Source organism: Bombus vancouverensis, chromosome 4, assembly GCF_051014615.1.
Source record: "Bombus vancouverensis nearcticus chromosome 4, iyBomVanc1_principal, whole genome shotgun sequence".
Lineage (NCBI taxonomy): Eukaryota > Metazoa > Arthropoda > Insecta > Hymenoptera > Apidae > Bombus > Bombus vancouverensis.
In genome coordinates, this window is record NC_134914.1 from 4,060,126 (window position 1) to 4,087,088 (window position 26,963).

The following is a 26,963-nucleotide window of genomic DNA, read 5'->3' on the forward strand; positions in this document are numbered from 1 at the left end:
GTTATATGGTGTAACGTTATAACGTATTACGTTATATGGTATAACGTTATAACGCATTACGCTATATGGCATAACGTTATAACGTATTACGTTATATGGTATTACGTTATAACGCATTACGTTGTTTGGTATAACGTCATATGGTATAACGTTATCACGTATTACGGTATATGGTATAACGTTATAACGTATTCCGTTATATGGTGTAACGTTATAACGTATTACGTTATATGGTATTACGTTATAACGCATTACGTTGTATGGTATAACGTCATATGGTATAACGTTATCACGTATTACGGTATATGGTATAACGTTATAACGTATTACGTTATATGGTATAACGTTATAACGTATTACGCTATATGGCATAACGTCATAACGTATTACGCTATATGGTATAACGTTATAAGGTATTATGTTATATGGAATAACGTTATAACGTATTACGTAATATGGTATAACGTTATAACGTATTACGTTATATGGCATAACGTTATAACGTATTACGTTATGTGGAATAACGTTATAACGTATGACGTTATATGGTATAACGTTATAACCTATTGCGTTATATGGTATAACGTTTTAACGTATTGCGTTATATTGTATAACGTCATATCGCATTACGTTATATGGTATAACGTCATAACGTATTACGTTATATGGAATAACATTATAACGTATTCCGTTATATGGTATAACGTCATAACGTATTACGCTATATGGTATTACGTTATAACGCATTACGTTGTATGGTATAACGTCATATGGTATAACGTTATCACGTATTACGGTATATGGTATAACGTTTTAACGTATTACGTTATATGGTATAACGTTATAACCTATTGCGTTATATGGTATAACGTTTTAACGTATTGCGTTATATTGTATAACGTCATATCGCATTACGTTATATGGTATAACGTCATAACGTATTACGCTATATGGTATTACGTCATAACGTATTCCGTTATATGGTATAACGTCATAACGTATTACGCTATATGGTATTACGTCATAACGTATTACGCTATATGGTATAACGTCATAACGTATTACGTTGTATGGTATAACATTATAACGTATTACGTTATATGAAATAACGTTATAACGTATTGCGTTATATGGTATAACGTTATAACGTATTGCGTTATATGGTATAACGTCATAACGCATTACGTTATATGGTATAACGTCATAACGTATTACGTCATATGGTATAACATTATAACGTATTCCGTTATATGGTGTAACGTTATAACGTATTACGTTATATGGTATTACGTTATAACGCATTACGTTGTATGGTATAACGTCATATGGTATAACGTTATCACGTATTACGGTATATGGTATAAAATTATAACGTATTACGTTATATGGTATAACGTTATAACGTATGACGTTATATGGTATAACGTTATAACGTATTACGTTATATGGTATAACGTTATAACGCATTACGCTGTATGGTATAACGTCATGACGCATTACGTTATATGGTATAACGTCATAACGTATTACGTTATATGGTATAACATTATGACGTATTCCGTTATATGGTGTAACGTTATAACGCATGACGTTATATGGTATAACGTTATAACGTATTACGTTATATGGTATAACGTTATAACGCATTACGCTATATGGTATAACGTTATAACGTATTACGTTATATGGTATTACGTTATAACGCATTACGTTGTTTGGTATAAAGTCATATGGTATAACGTTATCACGTATTACGGTATATGGTATAACGTTATAACGTATTCCGTTATATGGTGTAACGTTATAACGTATTACGTTATATGGTATTACGTTATAACGCATTACGTTGTATGGTATAACGTCATATGGTATAACGTTATCACGTATTACGGTATATGGTATAACGTTATAACGTATTACGTTATATGGTATAACGTTATAACGTATTACGCTATATGGCATAACGTCATAACGTATTACGCTATATGGTATAACGTTATAACGTATTATGTTATATGGAATAACGTTATAACGTATTACGTAATATGGTATAACGTTATAACGTATTACGTTATATGGCATAACGTTATAACGTATTACGTTATGTGGAATAACGTTATAACGTATGACGTTATATGGTATAACGTTATAACCTATTGCGTTATATGGTATAACGTTTTAACGTATTGCGTTATATTGTATAACGTCATATCGCATTACGTTATATGGTATAACGTCATAACGTATTACGTTATATGGAATAACATTATAACGTATTCCGTTATATGGTATAACGTCATAACGTATTACGCTATATGGTATTACGTTATAACGCATTACGTTGTATGGTATAACGTCATATGGTATAACGTTATCACGTATTACGGTATATGGTATAACGTTTTAACGTATTACGTTATGTGGTATAACGTTATAACCTATTGCGTTATATGGTATAACGTTTTAACGTATTGCGTTATATTGTATAACGTCATATCGCATTACGTTATATGGTATAACGTCATAACGTATTACGCTATATGGTATTACGTCATAACGTATTCCGTTATATGGTGTAACGTTATAACGTATTACATTATATGGTATTACGTTATAACGCATTACGTTGTATGGTATAACGTCATATGGTATAACGTTATCACGTATTACGGTAAATGGTATAACGTTATAACGTATTACGTTATATGGTATAACGTTATAACGTATTACGTTATATGGTATTACGTTATAACGCATTACGTTGTATGGTATAACGTCATATGGTATAACGTTATCACGTATTACGGTATATGGTATAACGTTATAACGTATTACGTTATATGGTATAACGTTATAACGTATTACGCTATATGGCATAACGTCATAACGTATTACGCTATATGGTATAACGTTATAAGGTATTATGTTATATGGAATAACGTTATAACGTATTACGTAATATGGTATAACGTTATAACGTATTACGTTATATGGCATAACGTTATAACGTATTACGTTATGTGGAATAACTTTATAACGTATGACGTTATATGGTATAACGTTATAACCTATTGCGTTATATGGTATAACGTTTTAACGTATTGCGTTATATTGTATAACGTCATATCGCATTACGTTATATGGTATAACGTCATAACGTATTACGTTATATGGAATAACATTATAACGTATTCCGTTATATGGTATAACGTCATAACGTATTACGCTATATGGTATTACGTTATAACGCATTACGTTGTATGGTATAACGTCATATGGTATAACGTTATCACGTATTACGGTATATGGTATAACGTTTTAACGTATTACGTTATATGGTATAACGTTATAACCTATTGCGTTATATGGTATAACGTTTTAACGTATTGCGTTATATTGTATAACGTCATATCGCATTACGTTATATGGTATAACGTCATAACGTATTACGCTATATGGTATTACGTCATAACGTATTCCGTTATATGGTATAACGTCATAACGTATTACGCTATATGGTATTACGTCATAACGTATTACGCTATATGGTATAACGTCATAACGTATTACGTTATATGGTATAACATTATAACGTATTACGTTATATGAAATAACGTTATAACGTATTGCGTTATATGGTATAACGTTATAACGTATTGCGTTATATGGTATAACGTCATAACGCATTACGTTATATGGTATAACGTCATAACGTATTACGTTATATGGTATAACATTATAACGTATTCCGTTATATGGTGTAACGTTATAACGTATTACGTTATATGGTATTACGTTATAACGCATTACGTTGTATGGTATAACGTCATATGGTATAACGTTATCACGTATTACGGTATATGGTATAACGTTTTAACGTATTACGTTATATGGTATAACGTTATAACCTATTGCGTTATATGGTATAACGTTTTAACGTATTGCGTTATATTGTATAACGTCATATCGCATTACGTTATATGGTATAACGTCATAACGTATTACGCTATATGGTATTACGTCATAACGTATTCCGTTATATGGTATAACGTCATAACGTATTACGCTATATGGTATTACGTCATAACGTATTACGCTATATGGTATAACGTCATAACGTATTACGTTATATGGTATAACATTATAACGTATTACGTTATATGAAATAACGTTATAACGTATGACGTTATATGGTATAACGTTATAACGTATTACGTTATATGTTATTACCTCACAACGTATTACGTTATATGATATAACGTTATAACGTATTGCGTTATATGGTATAACGTTATAACGTATTGCGTTATATGGTATAACGTCATATGGTATAACGTTATCACGTATTACGGTATATGGTATAACGTTATAACGTATTACGTTATATGGTATAACGTTATAACGTATTACGTTATATGGTATTACGTTATAACGCATTACGTTGTATGGTATAACGTCATATGGTATAACGTTATCACGTATTACGGTATATGGTATAACGTTATAACGTATTACGTTATATGGTATAACGTTATAACGTATTGCGTTATATGGTATAACGTTATAACGTATTGCGTTATATGGTATAACGTCATAACGCATTACGTTATATGGTATAACGTCATATCGTATTACGTTATATGGTATAACATTATAACGTATTCCGTTATATGGTGTAACGTTATAACGTATTACGTTATATGGTATAACGTTATAACGCATTACGCTATATGGTATAACGTTATATCGTATTACGTTATATGGTATTACGTTATAACGCATTACGTTGTTTGGTATAACGTCATATGGTATAACGTTATCACGTATTACGGTATATGGTATAACGTTATAACGTATTCCGTTATATGGTGTAACGTTATAACGTATTACGTTATATGGTATTACGTTATAACGCATTACGTTGTATGGTATAACGTCATATGGTATAACGTTATCACGTATTACGGTATATGGTATAACGTTATAACGTATTACGTTATATGGTATAACGTTATAACCTATTGCGTTATATGGTATAACGTTTTAACGTATTGCGTTATATTGTATAACGTCATATCGCATTACGTTATATGGTATAACGTCATAACGTATTACGCTATATGGTATTACGTCATAACGTATTCCGTTATATGGTATAACGTCATAACGTATTACGCTATATGGTATTACGTCATAACGTATTACGCTATATGGTATAACGTCATAACGTATTACGTTATATGGTATAACATTATAACGTATTACGTTATATGAAATAACGTTATAACGTATTGCGTTATATGGTATAACGTTATAACGTATTGCGTTATATGGTATAACGTCATAACGCATTACGTTATATGGTATAACGTCATAACGTATTACGTTATATGGTATAACATTATAACGTATTCCGTTATATGGTGTAACGTTATAACGTATTACGTTATATGGTATTACGTTATAACGCATTACGTTGTATGGTATAACGTCATATGGTATAACGTTATCACGTATTACGGTATATGGTATAACGTTTTAACGTATTACGTTATATGGTATAACGTTATAACCTATTGCGTTATATGGTATAACGTTTTAACGTATTGCGTTATATTGTATAACGTCATATCGCATTACGTTATATGGTATAACGTCATAACGTATTACGCTATATGGTATTACGTCATAACGTATTCCGTTATATGGTATAACGTCATAACGTATTACGCTATATAGTATTACGTCATAACGTATTACGCTATATGGTATAACGTCATAACGTATTACGTTATATGGTATAACATTATAACGTATTACGTTATATGAAATAACGTTATAACGTATGACGTTATATGGTATAACGTTATAACGTATTACGTTATATGTTATTACCTCACAACGTATTACGTTATATGATATAACGTTATAACGTATTGCGTTATATGGTATAACGTTATAACGTATTGCGTTATATGGTATAACGTCATATGGTATAACGTTATCACGTATTACGGTATATGGTATAACGTTATAACGTATTACGTTATATGGTATAACGTTATAACGTATTACGTTATATGGTATTACGTTATAACGCATTACGTTGTATGGTATAACGTCATATGGTATAACGTTATCACGTATTACGGTATATGGTATAACGTTATAACGTATTACGTTATATGGTATAACGTTATAACGTATTGCGTTATATGGTATAACGTTATAACGTATTGCGTTATATGGTATAACGTCATAACGCATTACGTTATATGGTATAACGTCATATCGTATTACGTTATATGGTATAACATTATAACGTATTCCGTTATATGGTGTAACGTTATAACGTATTACGTTATATGGTATAACGTTATAACGCATTACGCTATATGGTATAACGTTATATCGTATTACGTTATATGGTATTACGTTATAACGCATTACGTTGTTTGGTATAACGTCATATGGTATAACGTTATCACGTATTACGGTATATGGTATAACGTTATAACGTATTCCGTTATATGGTGTAACGTTATAACGTATTACGTTATATGGTATTACGTTATAACGCATTACGTTGTATGGTATAACGTCATATGGTATAACGTTATCACGTATTACGGTATATGGTATAACGTTATAACGTATTACGTTATATGGTATAACGTTATAACGTATTACGCTATATGGCATAACGTCATAACGTATTACGCTATATGGTATAACGTTATAAGGTATTATGTTATATGGAATAACGTTATAACGTATTACGTAATATGGTATAACGTTATAACGTATTACGTTATATGGCATAACGTTATAACGTATTACGTTATGTGGAATAACGTTATAACGTATGACGTTATATGGTATAACGTTATAACCTATTGCGTTATATGGTATAACGTTTTAACGTATTGCGTTATATTGTATAACGTCATATCGCATTACGTTATATGGTATAACGTCATAACGTATTACGTTATATGGAATAACATTATAACGTATTCCGTTATATGGTATAACGTCATAACGTATTACGCTATATGGTATTACGTTATAACGCATTACGTTGTATGGTATAACGTCATATGGTATAACGTTATCACGTATTACGGTATATGGTATAACGTTTTAACGTATTACGTTATATGGTATAACGTTATAACCTATTGCGTTATATGGTATAACGTTTTAACGTATTGCGTTATATTGTATAACGTCATATCGCATTACGTTATATGGTATAACGTCATAACGTATTACGCTATATGGTATTACGTCATAACGTATTCCGTTATATGGTATAACGTCATAACGTATTACGCTATATGGTATTACGTCATAACGTATTACGCTATATGGTATAACGTCATAACGTATTACGTTATATGGTATAACATTATAACGTATTACGTTATATGAAATAACGTTATAACGTATTGCGTTATATGGTATAACGTTATAACGTATTGCGTTATATGGTATAACGTCATAACGCATTACGTTATATGGTATAACGTCATAACGTATTACGTTATATGGTATAACATTATAACGTATTCCGTTATATGGTGTAACGTTATAACGTATTACGTTATATGGTATTACGTTATAACGCATTACGTTGTATGGTATAACTTCATATGGTATAACGTTATCACGTATTACGGTATATGGTATAAAATTATAACGTATTACGTTATATGGTATAACGTTATAACGTATGACGTTATATGGTATAACGTTATAACGTATTACGTTATATGGTATAACGTTATAACGCATTACGCTGTATGGTATAACGTCATGACGCATTACGTTATATGGTATAACGTCATAACGTATTACGTTATATGGTATAACATTATGACGTATTCCGTTATATGGTGTAACGTTATAACGCATGACGTTATATGGTATAACGTTATAACGTATTACGTTATATGGTATAACGTTATAACGCATTACGCTATATGGTATAACGTTATAACGTATTACGTTATATGGTATTACGTTATAACGCATTACGTTGTTTGGTATAACGTCATATGGTATAACGTTATCACGTATTACGGTATATGGTATAACGTTATAACGTATTCCGTTATATGGTGTAACGTTATAACGTATTACGTTATATGGTATTACGTTATAACGCATTACGTTGTATGGTATAACGTCATATGGTATAACGTTATCACGTATTACGGTATATGGTATAACGTTATAACGTATTACGTTATATGGTATAACGTTATAACGTATTACGCTATATGGCATAACGTCATAACGTATTACGCTATATGGTATAACGTTATAACGTATTATGTTATATGGAATAACGTTATAACGTATTACGTAATATGGTATAACGTTATAACGTATTACGTTATATGGCATAACGTTATAACGTATTACGTTATGTGGAATAACGTTATAACGTATGACGTTATATGGTATAACGTTATAACCTATTGCGTTATATGGTATAACGTTTTAACGTATTGCGTTATATTGTATAACGTCATATCGCATTACGTTATATGGTATAACGTCATAACGTATTACGTTATATGGAATAACATTATAACGTATTCCGTTATATGGTATAACGTCATAACGTATTACGCTATATGGTATTACGTTATAACGCATTACGTTGTATGGTATAACGTCATATGGTATAACGTTATCACGTATTACGGTATATGGTATAACGTTTTAACGTATTACGTTATGTGGTATAACGTTATAACCTATTGCGTTATATGGTATAACGTTTTAACGTATTGCGTTATATTGTATAACGTCATATCGCATTACGTTATATGGTATAACGTCATAACGTATTACGCTATATGGTATTACGTCATAACGTATTCCGTTATATGGTGTAACGTTATAACGTATTACATTATATGGTATTACGTTATAACGCATTACGTTGTATGGTATAACGTCATATGGTATAACGTTATCACGTATTACGGTAAATGGTATAACGTTATAACGTATTACGTTATATGGTATAACGTTATAACGTATTACGTTATATGGTATTACGTTATAACGCATTACGTTGTATGGTATAACGTCATATGGTATAACGTTATCACGTATTACGGTATATGGTATAACGTTATAACGTATTACGTTATATGGTATAACGTTATAACGTATTACGCTATATGGCATAACGTCATAACGTATTACGCTATATGGTATAACGTTATAAGGTATTATGTTATATGGAATAACGTTATAACGTATTACGTAATATGGTATAACGTTATAACGTATTACGTTATATGGCATAACGTTATAACGTATTACGTTATGTGGAATAACGTTATAACGTATGACGTTATACGGTATAACGTTATAACCTATTGCGTTATATGGTATAACGTTTTAACGTATTGCGTTATATTGTATAACGTCATATCGCATTACGTTATATGGTATAACGTCATAACGTATTACGTTATATGGAATAACATTATAACGTATTCCGTTATATGGTATAACGTCATAACGTATTACGCTATATGGTATTACGTTATAACGCATTACGTTGTATGGTATAACGTTATCACGTATTACGGTATATGGTATAACGTTTTAACGTATTACGTTATATGGTATAACGTTATAACCTATTGCGTTATATGGTATAACGTTTTAACGTATTGCGTTATATTGTATAACGTCATATCGCATTACGTTATATGGTATAACGTCATAACGTATTACGCTATATGGTATTACGTCATAACGTATTCCGTTATATGGTATAACGTCATAACGTATTACGCTATATGGTATTACGTCATAACGTATTACGCTATATGGTATAACGTCATAACGTATTACGTTATATGGTATAACATTATAACGTATTACGTTATATGAAATAACGTTATAACGTATTGCGTTATATGGTATAACGTTATAACGTATTGCGTTATATGGTATAACGTCATAACGCATTACGTTATATGGTATAACGTCATAACGTATTACGTTATATGGTATAACATTATAACGTATTCCGTTATATGGTGTAACGTTATAACGTATTACGTTATATGGTATTACGTTATAACGCATTACGTTGTATGGTATAACGTCATATGGTATAACGTTATCACGTATTACGGTATATGGTATAAAATTATAACGTATTACGTTATATGGTATAACGTTATAACGTATGACGTTATATGGTATAACGTTATAACGTATTACGTTATATGGTATAACGTTATAACGCATTACGCTGTATGGTATAACGTCATGACGCATTACGTTATATGGTATAACGTCATAACGTATTACGTTATATGGTATAACATTATGACGTATTCCGTTATATGGTGTAACGTTATAACGCATGACGTTATATGGTATAACGTTATAACGTATTACGTTATATGGTATAACGTTATAACGCATTACGCTATATGGTATAACGTTATAACGTATTACGTTAAATGGTATTACGTTATAACGCATTACGTTGTTTGGTATAACGTCATATGGTATAACGTTATCACGTATTACGGTATATGGTATAACGTTATAACGTATTCCGTTATATGGTGTAACGTTATAACGTATTACGTTATATGGTATTACGTTATAACGCATTACGTTGTATGGTATAACGTCATATGGTATAACGTTATCACGTATTACGGTATATGGTATAACGTTATAACGTATTACGTTATATGGTATAACGTTATAACGTATTACGCTATATGGCATAACGTCATAACGTATTACGCTATATGGTATAACGTTATAACGTATTATGTTATATGGAATAACGTTATAACGTATTACGTAATATGGTATAACGTTATAACGTATTACGTTATATGGCATAACGTTATAACGTATTACGTTATGTGGAATAACGTTATAACGTATGACGTTATATGGTATAACGTTATAACCTATTGCGTTATATGGTATAACGTTTTAACGTATTGCGTTATATTGTATAACGTCATATCGCATTACGTTATATGGTATAACGTCATAACGTATTACGTTATATGGAATAACATTATAACGTATTCCGTTATATGGTATAACGTCATAACGTATTACGCTATATGGTATTACGTTATAACGCATTACGTTGTATGGTATAACGTCATATGGTATAACGTTATCACGTATTACGGTATATGGTATAACGTTTTAACGTATTACGTTATGTGGTATAACGTTATAACCTATTGCGTTATATGGTATAACGTTTTAACGTATTGCGTTATATTGTATAACGTCATATCGCATTACGTTATATGGTATAACGTCATAACGTATTACGCTATATGGTATTACGTCATAACGTATTCCGTTATATGGTATAACGTCATAACGTATTACGCTATATGGTATTACGTCATAACGTATTACGCTATATGGTATAACGTCATAACGTATTACGTTATATGGTATAACATTATAACGTATTACGTTATATGAAATAACGTTATAACGTATGACGTTATATGGTATAACGTTATAACGTATTACGTTATATGTTATTACCTCACAACGTATTACGTTATATGGTATAACGTTATAACGTATTGCGTTATATGGTATAACGTTATAACGTATTGCGTTATATGGTATAACGTCATATGGTATAACGTTATCACGTATTACGGTAAATGGTATAACGTTATAACGTATTACGTTATATGGTATAACGTTATAACGTATTACGTTATATGGTATTACGTTATAACGCATTACGTTGTATGGTATAACGTCATATGGTATAACGTTATCACGTATTACGGTATATGGTATAACGTTATAACGTATTACGTTATATGGTATAACGTTATAACGTATTGCGTTATATGGTATAACGTTATAACGTATTGCGTTATATGGTATAACGTCATAACGCATTACGTTATATGGTATAACGTCATAACGTATTACGTTATATGGTATAACATTATAACGTATTCCGTTATATGGTGTAAGGTTATAACGTATTACATTATATGGTATTACGTTATAACGCATTACGTTGTATGGTATAACGTCATATGGTATAACGTTATCACGTATTACGGTATATGGTATAACATTATAACGTATTACGTTATATGGTATAACGTTATAACGTATGACGTTATATGGTATAACGTTATAACGTATTACGTTATATGGTATAACGTTATAACGCATTACGCTGTATGGTATAACGTCATAACGCATTACGTTATATGGTATAACGTCATAACGTATTACGTTATATGGTATAACATTATGACGTATTCCGTTATATGGTGTAACGTTATAACGTATTACGTTATATTGTATTACGTTATAACGCATTACGTGGTATGGTATAACGTCATATGGTATAACGTTATCACGTATTACGGTATATGGTATAACGTTATAACGTATTACGTTATATGGTATAACGTTATATCGTATTGCGTTATATGGTATAACGTCATAACTTATTACGTTATATGGTATAACATCAAAACGTACTACGTTATATGGTATAACGTCATAACGTATTACGTTATATGGTATAACATTATAACGTATTACGTTATATGGAATAACGTTATCACGTATTACGGTATATGGTATAACGTTATAACGTATTACGTTATATGGTATAACGTTATAACGCATTACGTTGTATGGTATAACGTCATATGGTATAACGTTATCACGTATTACGGTATATGGTATAACGTTATAACGTATTACGTTATATGGTATAACGTTATAACATATTGCGTTATATGGTATAACGTTATAACGTATTGCGTTATATGGTATAACGTCATAACGTATTACGTTATATGGTATAACATTATAACGTATTCCGTTATATGGTGTAACGTTATAACGTATTACGTTATATGGTATAACGTTATAACGTATTGCGTTATATGGTATAACGTCATAACGCATTACGTTATATGGTATAACGTCATAACGTATTACGTTATATGGTATAACATTATAACGTATTCCGTTATATGGTGTAACGTTATAACGTATTACGTTATATGGTATTACGTTATAACGCATTTCGTTGTATGGTATAACGTCATATGGTATAACGTTATCACGTATTACGGTATATGGTATAACGTTATAACGTATTACGTTATATGGTATAACGTTATAACGCATTACGTTGTATGGTATAACGTCATATGGTATAACGTTATCACTTATTACGGTATATGGTATAACGTTATAACGTATTACGTTATATGGTATAACATTATAACGTATTCCGTTATATGGTGTAACGTTATAACGTATTACGTTATATGGTATAACGTCATAACGTATTACGTTATATGGTATAACATTATGACGTATTCCGTTATATGGTGTAACGTTATAACGCATGACGTTATATGGTATAACGTTATAACGTATTACGTTATATGGTATAACGTTATAACGCATTACGCTATATGGTATAACGTTATAACGTATTACGTTATATGGTATTACGTTATAACGCATTACGTTGTTTGGTATAACGTCATATGGTATAACGTTATCACGTATTACGGTATATGGTATAACGTTATAACGTATTCCGTTATATGGTGTAACGTTATAACGTATTACGTTATATGGTATTACGTTATAACGCATTACGTTGTATGGTATAACGTCATATGGTATAACGTTATCACGTATTACGGTATATGGTATAACGTTATAACGTATTACGTTATATGGTATAACGTTATAACGTATTACGCTATATGGCATAACGTCATAACGTATTACGCTATATGGTATAACGTTATAACGTATTATGTTATATGGAATAACGTTATAACGTATTACGTAATATGGTATAACGTTATAACGTATTACGTTATATGGCATAACGTTATAACGTATTACGTTATGTGGAATAACGTTATAACGTATGACGTTATATGGTATAACGTTATAACCTATTGCGTTATATGGTATAACGTTTTAACGTATTGCGTTATATTGTATAACGTCATATCGCATTATGTTATATGGTATAACGTCATAACGTATTACGTTATATGGAATAACATTATAACGTATTCCGTTATATGGTATAACGTCATAACGTATTACGCTATATGGTATTACGTTATAACGCATTACGTTGTATGGTATAACGTCATATGGTATAACGTTATCACGTATTACGGTATATGGTATAACGTTTTAACGTATTACGTTATGTGGTATAACGTTATAACCTATTGCGTTATATGGTATAACGTTTTAACGTATTGCGTTATATTGTATAACGTCATATCGCATTACGTTATATGGTATAACGTCATAACGTATTACGCTATATGGTATTACGTCATAACGTATTCCGTTATATGGTGTAACGTTATAACGTATTACATTATATGGTATTACGTTATAACGCATTACGTTGTATGGTATAACGTCATATGGTATAACGTTATCACGTATTACGGTAAATGGTATAAAGTTATAACGTATTACGTTATATGGTATAACGTTATAACGTATTACGTTATATGGTATTACGTTATAACGCATTACGTTGTATGGTATAACGTCATATGGTATAACGTTATCACGTATTACGGTATATGGTATAACGTTATAACGTATTACGTTATATGGTATAACGTTATAACGTATTACGCTATATGGCATAACGTCATAACGTATTACGCTATATGGTATAACGTTATAAGGTATTATGTTATATGGAATAACGTTATAACGTATTACGTAATATGGTATAACGTTATAACGTATTACGTTATATGGCATAACGTTATAACGTATTACGTTATGTGGAATAACGTTATAACGTATGACGTTATATGGTATAACGTTATAACCTATTGCGTTATATGGTATAACGTTTTAACGTATTGCGTTATATTGTATAACGTCATATCGCATTACGTTATATGGTATAACGTCATAACGTATTACGTTATATGGAATAACATTATAACGTATTCCGTTATATGGTATAACGTCATAACGTATTACGCTATATGGTATTACGTTATAACGCATTACGTTGTATGGTATAACGTCATATGGTATAACGTTATCACGTATTACGGTATATGGTATAACGTTTTAACGTATTACGTTATATGGTATAACGTTATAACCTATTGCGTTATATGGTATAACGTTTTAACGTATTGCGTTATATTGTATAACGTCATATCGCATTACGTTATATGGTATAACGTCATAACGTATTACGCTATATGGTATTACGTCATAACGTATTCCGTTATATGGTATAACGTCATAACGTATTACGCTATATGGTATTACGTCATAACGTATTACGCTATATGGTATAACGTCATAACGTATTACGTTATATGGTATAACATTATAACGTATTACGTTATATGAAATAACGTTATAACGTATTGCGTTATATGGTATAAAGTTATAACGTATTGCGTTATATGGTATAACGTCATAACGCATTACGTTATATGGTATAACGTCATAACGTATTACGTTATATGGTATAACATTATAACGTATTCCGTTATATGGTGTAACGTTATAACGTATTACGTTATATGGTATTACGTTATAACGCATTACGTTGTATGGTATAACGTCATATGGTATAACGTTATCACGTATTACGGTATATGGTATAAAATTATAACGTATTACGATATATGGTATAACGTTATAACGTATGACGTTATATGGTATAACGTTATAACGTATTACGTTATATGGTATAACGTTATAACGCATTACGCTGTATGGTATAACGTCATGACGCATTACGTTATATGGTATAACGTCATAACGTATTACGTTATATGGTATAACATTATGACGTATTCCGTTATATGGTGTAACGTTATAACGCATGACGTTATATGGTATAACGTTATAACGTATTACGTTATATGGTATAACGTTATAACGCATTACGCTATATGGTATAACGTTATAACGTATTACGTTAAATGGTATTACGTTATAACGCATTACGTTGTTTGGTATAACGTCATATGGTATAACGTTATCACGTATTACGGTATATGGTATAACGTTATAACGTATTCCGTTATATGGTGTAACGTTATAACGTATTACGTTATATGGTATTACGTTATAACGCATTACGTTGTATGGTATAACGTCATATGGTATAACGTTATCACGTATTACAGTATATGGTATAACGTTATAACGTATTACGTTATATGGTATAACGTTATAACGTATTACGCTATATGGCATAACGTCATAACGTATTACGCTATATGGTATAACGTTATAACGTATTATGTTATATGGAATAACGTTATAACGTATTACGTAATATGGTATAACGTTATAACGTATTACGTTATATGGCATAACGTTATAACGTATTACGTTATGTGGAATAACGTTATAACGTATGACGTTATATGGTATAACGTTATAACCTATTGCGTTATATGGTATAACGTTTTAACGTATTGCGTTATATTGTATAACGTCATATCGCATTACGTTATATGGTATAACGTCATAACGTATTACGTTATATGGAATAACATTATAACGTATTCCGTTATATGGTATAACGTCATAACGTATTACGCTATATGGTATTACGTTATAACGCATTACGTTGTATGGTATAACGTCATATGGTATAACGTTATCACGTATTACGGTATATGGTATAACGTTTTAACGTATTACGTTATGTGGTATAACGTTATAACCTATTGCGTTATATGGTATAACGTTTTAACGTATTGCGTTATATTGTATAACGTCATATCGCATTACGTTATATGGTATAACGTCATAACGTATTACGCTATATGGTATTACGTCATAACGTATTCCGTTATATGGTATAACGTCATAACGTATTACGCTATATGGTATTACGTCATAACGTATTACGCTATATGGTATAACGTCATAACGTATTACGTTATATGGTATAACATTATAACGTATTACGTTATATGAAATAACGTTATAACGTATGACGTTATATGGTATAACGTTATAACGTATTACGTTATATGTTATTACCTCACAACGTATTACGTTATATGGTATAACGTTATAACGTATTGCGTTATATGGTATAACGTTATAACGTATTGCGTTATATGGTATAACGTCATATGGTATAACGTTATCACGTATTACGGTAAATGGTATAACGTTATAACGTATTACGTTATATGGTATAACGTTATAACGTATTACGTTATATGGTATTACGTTATAACGCATTACGTTGTATGGTATAACGTCATATGGTATAACGTTATCACGTATTACGGTATATGGTATAACGTTATAACGTATTACGTTATATGGTATAACGTTATAACGTATTGCGTTATATGGTATAACGTTATAACGTATTGCGTTATATGGTATAACGTCATAACGCATTACGTTATATGGTATAACGTCATAACGTATTACGTTATATGGTATAACATTATAACGTATTCCGTTATATGGTATAACGTTATAACGTATGACGTTATATGGTATAACGTTATAACGCATTACGCTGTATGGTATAACGTCATAACGCATTACGTTATATGGTATAACGTCATAACGTATTACGTTATATGGTATAACATTATGACGTATTCCGTTATATGGTGTAACGTCATATGGTATAACGTTATCACGTATTACGTTATATGGTATAACATTATAACGTATTACGTTATATGGTATAACGTTATAACGTATGACGTTATATGGTATAACGTTATAACGTATTACGTTATATGGTATAACGTTATAACGCATTACGCTGTATGGTATAACGTCATAACGCATTACGTTATATGGTATAACGTCATAACGTATTACGTTATATGGTATAACATTATGACGTATTCCGTTATATGGTGTAACGTTATAACGTATTACGTTATATTGTATTACGTTATAACGCATTACGTGGTATGGTATAACGTCATATGGTATAACGTTATCACGTATTACGGTATATGGTATAACGTTATAACGTATTACGTTATATGGTATAACGTTATAACGCATTACGTTGTATGGTATAACGTCATATGGTATAACGTTATCACTTATTACGGTATATGGTATAACGTTATAACGTATTACGTTATATGGTATAACGTCATAACGTATTACGTTATATGGTATAACATTATAACGTATTCCGTTATATGGTGTAACGTTATAACGTATTACGTTATATGGTATAACGTTATAACGTATTGCGTTATATGGTATAACGTCATAACGCATTACGTTATATGGTATAACGTCATAACGTATTACGTTATATGGTATAACATTATAACGTATTCCGTTATATGGTGTAACGTTATAACGTATTACGTTATATGGTATTACGTTATAACGCATTTCGTTGTATGGTATAACATCATATGGTATAACGTTATCACGTATTACGGTATATGGTATAACGTTATAACGTATTACGTTATATGGTATAACGTTATAACGCATTACGTTGTATGGTATAACGTCATATGGTATAACGTTATCACTTATTACGGTATATGGTATAACGTTATAACGTATTACGTTATATGGTATAACATTATAACGTATTCCGTTATATGGTGTAACGTTATAACGTATTACGTTATATGGTATAACGTTATAACGTATTGCGTTATATGGTATAACGTCATAACGCATTACGTTATATGGTATAACGTCATAACGTATTACGTTATATGGTATAACATTATAACGTATTCCGTTATATGGTGTAACGTTATAACGTATTACGTTATATGGTATTACGTTATATCGCATTTCGTTGTATGGTATAACGTCATATGGTATAACGTTATCACGTATTACGGTACATGGTATAACATTATAACGTATTACGTTATATGGTATAACGTTATAACGTATTGCGTTATGTGGTATAACGTTTTAACGTATTGCGTTATATAGTATAACGCCATAACGCATTACGCTATATGGTATAACGTTATAACGTATTACGTTATATGGTATTACGTTATAACGCATTACGTTGTATGGTATAACGTCATATGGTATAACGTTATCACGTATTACGGTATATGGAATAACGTTATAACGTATTACGTTATATGGTATAACGTTATAACGTATTACGTTATATGGTATAACGTTATAACGTATTGCGTTATATGGTATAACGTCATAACGCATTACGTTGTATGGTATAACGTCATATGGTATAACGTTATCACGTATTACGGTACATGGTATAACATTATAACGTATTACGTTATATGGTATAACGTTATAACGTATTGCGTTATGTGGTATAACGTTTTAACGTATTGCGTTATATAGTATAACGCCATAACGCATTACGCTATATGGTATAACGTTATAACGTATTACGTTATATGGTATTACGTTATAACGCATTACGTTGTATGGTATAACGTCATATGGTATAACGTTATCACGTATTACGGTATATGGAATAACGTTATAACGTATTACGTTATATGGTATAACGTTATAACGTATTACGTTATATGGTATAACGTTATAACGTATTGCGTTATATGGTATAACGTCATAACGCATTACGTTGTATGGTATAACGTCATATGGTATAACGTTATCACGTATTACGGTATATGGTATAACGTTATAACGTATTACGTTATATGGTATAACGTTATAACATATTGCGTTATATGGTATAACGTTATAACGTATTGCGTTATATGGTATAACGTCATAACGTATTACGTTATATGGTATAACATTATAACGTATTCCGTTATATGGTGTAACGTTATAACGTATTACGTTATATGGTATAACGTTATAACGTATTGCGTTATATGGTATAACGTCATAACGCATTACGTTATATGGTATAACGTCATAACGTATTACGTTATATGGTATAACATTATAACGTATTCCGTTATATGGTGTAACGTTATAACGTATTACGTTATATGGTATTACGTTATAACGCATTCCGTTGTATGGTATAACGTCATATGGTATAACCTTATCACGTATTTCGGTATATGGTATAACGTTATAACGTATTACGTTATATGGTATAACGTTATAACGTATTGCGTTATGTGGTATAACGTTTTAGCGTATTGCGTTATATAGTATAACGCCATAACGCATTACGCTATATGGTATAACGTTATAACGTATTACGTTATATGGTATTACGTTATAACGCATTACGTTGTATGGTATAACGTCATATGGTAGAACGTTATCACGTATTACGGTATATGGTATAACGTTATAACGTATTACGTTATATGGTATAACGTTATAACATATTGCGTTATATGGTATAACGTTATAACGTATTGCGTTATACGGTATAACGTCATAACGCATTACGTTATATGGTATAACGTCATAACGTATTACGTTATATGGTATAACATTATAACGTATTCCGTTATATGGTGTAACGTCATAACGTATTACGTTATATGGTATTACGTTATAACGCATTACGTTGTATGGTATAACGTCATATGGTATAACGTTATCACGTATTACGGTATATGGTATAACGTCATAACGTACTACGTTATATGGTATAACGTCATAACGTATTACGTTATATTGTATAACATTATAACGTATTACGTTATATGGAATAACGTTATAACGTATGCCGTTATATGGTATAACGTTATAACGTATTACGTTATATGGTATAACGTTATAACGCATTACGCTATATGGTATAACGTTATAACGTATTACGTTATATGGTATTACGTTATAACGCATTACGTTGTATGGTATAACGTCATATGGTATAACGTTATCACGTATTACGGTATATGGAATAACGTTATAACGTATTACGTTATATGGTATAACGTTATAACGTATTACGTTATATGGTATAACGTTATAACGTATTGCGTTATATGGTATAACGTCATAACGCATTACGTTGTATGGTATAACGTCATATGGTATAACGTTATCACGTATTACGGTACATGGTATAACATTATAACGTATTACGTTATATGGTATAACGTTATAACGTATTGCGTTATGTGGTATAACGTTTTAACGTATTGCGTTATATAGTATAACGCCATAACGCATTACGCTATATGGTATAACGTTATAACGTATTACGTTATATGGTATTACGTTATAACGCATTTCGTTGTATGGTATAACGTCATATGGTATAACGTTATCACGTATTACGGTATATGGAATAACGTTATAACGTATTACGTTATATGGTATAACGTTATAACGTATTACGTTATATGGTATAACGTTATAACGTATTGCGTTATATGGTATAACGTCATAACGCATTACGTTGTATGGTATAACGTCATATGGTATAACGTTATCACGTATTACGGTATATGGTATAACGTTATAACGTATTACGTTATATGGTATAACGTTATAACATATTGCGTTATATGGTATAACGTTATAACGTATTGCGTTATATGGTATAACGTCATAACGTATTACGTTATATGGTATAACATTATAACGTATTCCGTTATATGGTGTAACGTTATAACGTATTACGTTATATGGTATAACGTTATAACGTATTGCGTTATATGGTATAACGTCATAACGCATTACGTTATATGGTATAACGTCATAACGTATTACGTTATATGGTATAACATTATAACGTATTCCGTTATATGGTGTAACGTTATAACGTATTACGTTATATGGTATTACGTTATAACGCATTCCGTTGTATGGTATAACGTCATATGGTATAACGTTATCACGTATTTCGGTATATGGTATAACGTTATAACGTATTACGTTATATGGTATAACGTTATAACGTATTGCGTTATGTGGTATAACGTTTTAGCGTATTGCGTTATATAGTATAACGCCATAACGCATTACGCTATATGGTATAACGTTATAACGTATTACGTTATATGGTATTACGTTATAACGCATTACGTTGTATGGTATAACGTCATATGGTAGAACGTTATCACGTATTACGGTATATGGTATAACGTTATAACGTATTACGTTATATGGTATAACGTTATAACATATTGCGTTATATGGTATAACGTTATAACGTATTGCGTTATACGGTATAACGTCATAACGCATTACGTTATATGGTATAACGTCATAACGTATTACGTTATATGGTATAACATTATAACGTATTCCGTTATATGGTGTAACGTCATAACGTATTACGTTATATGGTATTACGTTATAACGCATTACGTTGTATGGTATAACGTCATATGGTATAACGTTATCACGTATTACGGTATATGGTATAACGTCATAACGTATTACGCTATATGGTATAACGTTATAACGTATTACGTTATATGGAATAACGTTATAACGTATTACGTAATATGGTATAACGTTATAACGTATTACGTTATATGGCATAACGTTATAACGTATTACGTTATATGGTATAACGTCATAACGTACTACGTTATATGGTATAACGTCATAACGTATTACGTTATATTGTATAACATTATAACGTATTACGTTATATGGAATAACGTTATAACGTATGCCGTTATATGGTATAACGTTATAACGTATTACGTTATATGGTATAACGTTATAACGCATTACGCTATATGGTATAACGTTATAACGTATTACGTTATATGGTATTACGTTATAACGCATTACGTTGTATGGTATAACGTCATATGGTATAACGTTATCACGTATTACGGTATATGGTATAACGTTATAACGTATTACGTTATACGGTATAACGTTATAACGTATTACGTTATACGGTATAACTTTATAACGTATTCCGTTATATGGTATTACGTTATAACGCATTACGTTGTATGGTATAACGTCATATGGTATAACGTTATCACGTATTACGGTATATGGTATAACGTTATAACGTATTACGTTATATGGTATAACGTTATAACGTATTGCGTTATATGGTATAACGTCATAACACATTACGTTATATGGTATAACGTCATAACGTATTACGTTATATGGTATAACATTATAACGTATTCCGTTATATGGTGTAACCTTATAACGTATTACGTTATATGGTATTACGTTATAACGCATTACGTTGTATGGTATAACGTCATATGGTATAACGTTATCACGTATTACGGTATATGGTATAACGTTATAACGTTTTACGTTATACGGTATAACGTTATAACGTATTACGTTATATGGTATTACGTTATAACGCATTACGTTGTATGGTATAACGTCATATGGTATAACGTTATCACGTATTACGTTATATGGTATAACGTTATAACCTATTGCGTTATATGGTATAACGTTTTAACGTATTGCGTTATATAGTATAACGTCATATCGCATTACGTTATATGGTATAACGTCATATCGTATTACGTTATATGGAATAACGTTATAACGTATGACGTTATATGGTATAACGTTATAACGTATTACGTTATATGGTATAACGTTATAACGCATTACGCTATATGGTATAACGTTATAACGTATTACGGTATATGGTATAACGTTATAACGTATTACGTTATATGGTATAACGTTATAACGTATTACGTTATATGGTATAACGTCATAACGCATTACGTTATATGGTATAACGTCATAACGTATTACGTTATATGGTATAACATTATAACGTATTACGTTATATGGTATAACGTTATAACATATTGCGTTATATGGTATAACGCTATAACGTATTGCGTTATATGGTATAACGTCATAACGCATTACGTTGTATGGTATAACGTCATATGGTATAACGTTATCACGTATTACGGTATATGGTATAATGTTATAACGTATTACGTTATATGGTATAACGTTATAACGTATTACGTTATATGGTATAACATTATAACGTATTCCTTTATATGGTGTAACGTTATAACGTATTACGTTATATGGTATTACGTTATAACGCATTTCGTTGTATGGTATAACGTCATATGGTATAACGTTATCACGTATTACGGTACATGGTATAACGTTATAACGTATTACGTTATATGGTATAACGTTATAACGTATTGCGTTATGTGGTATAACGTTTTAACGTATTGCGTTATATAGTATAACGCCATAACGCATTACGCTATATGGTATAACGTTATAACGTATTACGTTATATGGTATTACGTTATAACGCATTACGTTGTATGGTATAACGTCATATGGTATAACGTTATCACGTATTACGGTATATGGAATAACGTTATAACGTATTACGTTATATGGTATAACGTTATAACGTATTACGTTATATGGAATAACGTTATAACGTATTACGTAATATGGTATAACGTTATAACGTATTACGTTATATGGCATAACGTTATAACGTATTACGTTATATGGTATAACGTCATAACGTACTACGTTATATGGTATAACGTCATAACGTATTACGTTATATTGTATAACATTATAACGTATTACGTTATATGGAATAACGTTATAACGTATGCCGTTATATGGTATAACGTTATAACGTATTACGTTATATGGTATAACGTTATAACGCATTACGCTATATGGTATAACGTTATAACGTATTACGTTATATGGTATTACGTTATAACGCATTACGTTGTATGGTATAACGTCATATGGTATAACGTTATCACGTATTACGGTATATGGTATAACGTTATAACGTATTACGTTATACGGTATAACGTTATAACGTATTACGTTATACGGTATAACTTTATAACGTATTCCGTTATATGGTATTACGTTATAACGCATTACGTTGTATGGTATAACGTCATATGGTATAACGTTATCACGTATTACGGTATATGGTATAACGTTATAACGTATTACGTTATATGGTATAACGTTATAACGTATTGCGTTATATGGTATAACGTCATAACACATTACGTTATATGGTATAACGTCATAACGTATTACGTTATATGGTATAACATTATAACGTATTCCGTTATATGGTGTAACCTTATAACGTATTACGTTATATGGTATTACGTTATAACGCATTACGTTGTATGGTATAACGTCATATGGTATAACGTTATCACGTATTACGGTATATGGTATAACGTTATAACGTTTTACGTTATACGGTATAACGTTATAACGTATTACGTTATATGGTATTACGTTATAACGCATTACGTTGTATGGTATAACGTCATATGGTATAACGTTATCACGTATTACGTTATATGGTATAACGTTATAACCTATTGCGTTATATGGTATAACGTTTTAACGTATTGCGTTATATAGTATAACGTCATATCGCATTACGTTATATGGTATAACGTCATATCGTATTACGTTATATGGAATAACGTTATAACGTATGACGTTATATGGTATAACGTTATAACGTATTACGTTATATGGTATAACGTTATAACGCATTACGCTATATGGTATAACGTTATAACGTATTACGGTATATGGTATAACGTTATAACGTATTACGTTATATGGTATAACGTTATAACGTATTACGTTATATGGTATAACGTCATAACGCATTACGTTATATGGTATAACGTCATAACGTATTACGTTATATGGTATAACATTATAACGTATTACGTTATATGGTATAACGTTATAACATATTGCGTTATATGGTATAACGCTATAACGTATTGCGTTATATGGTATAACGTCATAACGCATTACGTTGTATGGTATAACGTCATATGGTATAACGTTATCACGTATTACGGTATATGGTATAATGTTATAACGTATTACGTTATATGGTATAACGTTATAACGTATTACGTTATATGGTATAACATTATAACGTATTCCTTTATATGGTGTAACGTTATAACGTATTACGTTATATGGTATTACGTTATAACGCATTTCGTTGTATGGTATAACGTCATATGGTATAACGTTATCACGTATTACGGTACATGGTATAACGTTATAACGTATTACGTTATATGGTATAACGTTATAACGTATTGCGTTATGTGGTATAACGTTTTAACGTATTGCGTTATATAGTATAACGCCATAACGCATTACGCTATATGGTATAACGTTATAACGTATTACGTTATATGGTATTACGTTATAACGCATTACGTTGTATGGTATAACGTCATATGGTATAACGTTATCACGTATTACGGTATATGGAATAACGTTATAACGTATTACGTTATATGGTATAACGTTATAACGTATTACGTTATATGGTATAACGTTATAACGTATTGCGTTATATGGTATAACGTCATAACGCATTACGTTGTATGGTATAACGTCATATGGTATAACGTTATCACGTATTCCGGTATATGGTATAACGTTATAACGTATTACGTTATATGGTATAACGTTATAACATATTGCGTTATATGGTATAACGTTATAACGTATTGCGTTATATGGTATAACGTCATAACGTATTACGTTATATGGTATAACATTATAACGTATTCCGTTATATGGTGTAACGTTATAACGTATTACGTTATATGGTATAACGTTATAACGTATTGCGTTATATGGTATAACGTCATAACGCATTACGTTGTATGGTATAACGTCATATGGTATAACGTTATCACGTATTCCGGTATATGGTATAACGTTATAACGTATTGCGTTATATGGTATAACGTCATAACGCATTACGTTGTATGGTATAACGTCATATGGTATAACGTTATCACGTATTCCGGTATATGGTATAACGTTATAACGTATTACGTTATATGGTATAACGTTATAACGTATTGCGTTATATGGTATAACGTTATAACGTATTGCGTTATATGGTATAACGTCATAACGTATTACGTTATATGGTATAACATTATAACGTATTCCGTTATATG